The sequence below is a fragment of the Cupressus sempervirens genome, chromosome 8 (genome assembly GCF_028749045.1).
Source record: "Cupressus sempervirens isolate cs-2001-9-10 chromosome 8, ASM2874904v1, whole genome shotgun sequence".
NCBI lineage: Eukaryota > Viridiplantae > Streptophyta > Pinopsida > Cupressales > Cupressaceae > Cupressus > Cupressus sempervirens.
Window position 1 is genome coordinate 190626696 of NC_143125.1, and position 3857 is coordinate 190630552.

Genomic DNA, 3857 nt, shown 5'->3' on the forward strand with positions numbered 1-3857 from the left:
CAAAATATTGCAACTGTACCTATTGACATTGCAATATCAAGTCTGGTGTGAATTGAATACTAAAGTTTCCCAATTATTGATCTATAACTAGTCTAGATTATCTCCTTTGAATCATCAATAATTGAGAGCTTATGTCTAGTGGACACAACTGTTCAAACTGGTTTGAAATATTCCATTCCAAATACTTTCAATATTTTCCTAATGTATTTTGATTGAATGATGAATATCTCATCCTTCATTTGACGAACTTGTAGACCCATAAAAAAAAAATTGATCTCTCTAAACAAATACATTTCATATTCTTTCCTCATTTTTTCAGCAAAGGACTTGCATAAAATCTCATGTCCTCCAAAAACATGATATTATCTAAAAATATTTTTCCAAGCAATATCATGTCATGTGGTCCTTCTTTGATATACAAATTTCTATTATTATTTGTCTTTTCAAAACTAGTTTTTACTAGATATCCATGTACTCTTTCATATCATGCTCTAGGAGCTTTCTTTGATCCATATAAGGCTTTATGAAGTTTACATACCATGTTTCTTTAGCTTGGATCAATGAAACCTTCATGCTAATCAATGTAGACTTCTTCTAGGACTCCTTTGAAGAATGTTGATTTGACATCCATGTAATATACTTTGAATCATTATTTTGTTGCATAAGCTAGAAGTATTTTGACTCTTTCAAGTCTTGCAATAGGGAAAAATGTTTCCCTATAATCAATACCTTCTTCTTGAGCATAACCTTTGCATACAAGTCTTGTCTTTTTTCTTGTTACTTCTCCTTTCTTGTTCATCTTATTTCTAAATATCCATTTTTTACCAATCAAATTTTTATCCTTGGGTTTAGGAACAAAATACCATGTTTTATTCTTTTATATTTTCTTATACTCTTATTTCATTGCATCTGTCCAATTTTCATTTTCTAAAGCATCTTTTATAGATCTAGGCTCAAATTCACTAAGTAAATGTGTGCCTTTTCATTTGTTCCTTGTTAGTATACCTTTTGTCTCTCCTCTAATTATTTGATTAGGATTATGATACCTTCTAACAAATTTTACAAGCCTTGAATCTTTCTTACTTGATTATAAACTTGATTCACTTGGTTCTCCAAGGTCTGCATCATTTTTCTCATGATCCTCTAGATGATCTAGCTATAACTTAGGTTGTACTACCTATGACTTAGGTTGCACTCCTAGGGGGTGTGATTGGGGTTAAACTAAGTAAGACTCAAGTGCCTTTTTCTATGACTCAGGCTGAACTACTAGTCAATTTCTAGGTGCACTTAGTTGTTGATTGGCTTCAACATTATGAGGTAAAGTCTCAGGTTCTTCTTTATAATAGACAAACTTTCTATAATCTCTAGGTTCTTTTTTTCTCTTTTATTCACTTCTTTCTACAAACTCGTCAATCTTTACATGCACACTTTCTATGACTTTGTGAGTAGTAAGATTCAAACATTTGTATCCCTTTCTTTTATTTGAGTACCTTGATAATATTCCTTCATCACTTTTTGCGTCAAATTTTCCTTTCATTGCATCTTTCAAGATATAACATTTGCTTCCAAATACTTTAAGCTAACAAACATTAGGATTATACCCATACCACATTTCATAAGGTAGTTTGTTTGTACCTTTCTTCATGAACATAGTTTAGTGTTTGAACTTGTGTGCTAATTTCTTCTCTCCAATATTTTGGTGCAATATTCTTCTCTGACAATAGTGTCCTTGCACATTTCCTGATGGATATGTTCCTTCTCTCTTCTATTCCATTCTACTTTTGAGTTCTAGGTGTTGATACTTGCCTTTTGATTCCTCTTACATTGTAGAATCATTGAATTCATTTGAGATGAATTATTCCCCTCTATTTGCTCTTAGGCATTTTAGACTCTTCCCCCTTTCTTTCCCAACTCTAGAAAAATACCATTTGCACTTTTGAAAAGCATCAAACTTATCCTATAACAATGTTATAGTCATCATTCTAGAATAATCATCAACAAGCAAAATGAACTATATATCTCCAAAATAGTTTTCCATACCTATTAGCCCACAAAGATCTATGTGAACTAGTTCCAAAATTTCTTTAAAATTGTAGGACTTACTTTTAAAACTTAGTTTACTTATTTTACCAATTTGACATTATTTTCACATTCCCACCTTAGGTTTCTTCAAATAAGGTATGCCTCTTACTTTTTTGTTCTTTCTTGTGGTGATCAGGTTATCAAAGTTAACATGACACATTTTTTATGCCATTACAAACTTTCCTCTAACCGAGCTAATAAACAAGAACATTCATAGAGATCTAGGTAAAACAAGTTTCCTTTTGTCTACTTGCTAGTTCCAACTAGTTTTCCTTTTCCATCCAATAGTTTAACTTTTCCATTCATGAATTCAACATTGTATCATATATTGTTCAATTGTGCTACACTAAGAAGATTATGGTGTAATTGTTCAACCCAATAGAAATTCTCACATTTGATTCCATTAGTTAATGTTGTGATTCTTGTCCCTTTACATAACATTGTTCATTTTTTTCTAAACCTAACACTTCCACCATCATAGAGTTCCAAATGTTCAAATTTAGTTTTATCTTTAGTCATGTGATGAGAAAAACCACTATCTATGATTCATATATCATTTTTTATAACATGAGAGATAAGTGCCATCTTTTCATTTTCTTCATCATCAAATTCATCATTAACAACAATATAAACTACTTCATCTTCATCATTATCACTATCAGAATCTTTTGCAATAGAACATGATTTCTTACCTTTTCCTTCATAGTCCTTGTAGCTTTTGAAGTCTTTCTTGCCTTTGAATTTTTTGAATCTCTTTTCATCTTTATCTTCCTTGTTTGGACACCCTGCAACAATGTGACCAATTTCTTCACATGAGAAACAAATCGGTAGAATCTTACCTCTAAATTTTCCTTTTCCTTTTGTTGTTCTTTTTACTAGAAGAGCTTTAATGACTTCAAGATCTACATCTGATTCTTATTCTTTTTCACTGTCAACTTTCTTACCTTTTCAGTTCCCTCCTTTTCTACCAAGGGTTAGTTTAACTTTTAATTAAAGTTCAAGATTGTTAGAAGAGGGAACATAAGTATCAAAGTTGTCCAACTCAAAAGAAGTCAATCTTCCTGCTAGAGTGTCTAAGGTTAAAGCATATGTTGGATTACACCTCATCTCTTAGATAGCTAAAACACTAATTGCATAAATAGGAAGAAGAATTCTTAATACCTTGTTGATTTTTGTTTCATCATCAATTTTACCTCCTATATCTCATCTTGGACTTACACTTTCTTTGATCCTTTCACTATATTGGGTAATGTTCTCACTTTCTTTCATTTTTAGTTGATCAAATTTACCTCTTAAACTTTTTTCCTTAGCTCTTTACACATTTTTGTCACCTCCAAAGACTGTCTTCAAATTTTCCCACATGTCAAATCCAATAGGACAATCCTTAACTTCATCAAATTTAGAATAGCTAAAGAGGATGCAACATAAATCATCATAATATTGTGATCCTTTTCTTCTTTTATTTTCTCCATAGTCATAGGATTGGTTGGTGGAACATATTCGTTCTCTAAGTAAAATACACCATCACTGATGCTTGACATATGTAGCTTCATCAACTCCTACCATGCTGAATTTTTTTATCTATTAAGCTTAAGGATATCCCTTCTATAAGACATATTGATCTTTATCTTGGGTCCTTAAAACCTTTTCTTCCAAGCACCAACTGCTTTAATACCAATTTTCAAAAATGTAAGAGAAGTAATTGAGAGGGGAGGGGTGGATCAATTACCACAAAAACAAATCCTTGTCCCTTAGATGTTAAAAAAAAATTCCAC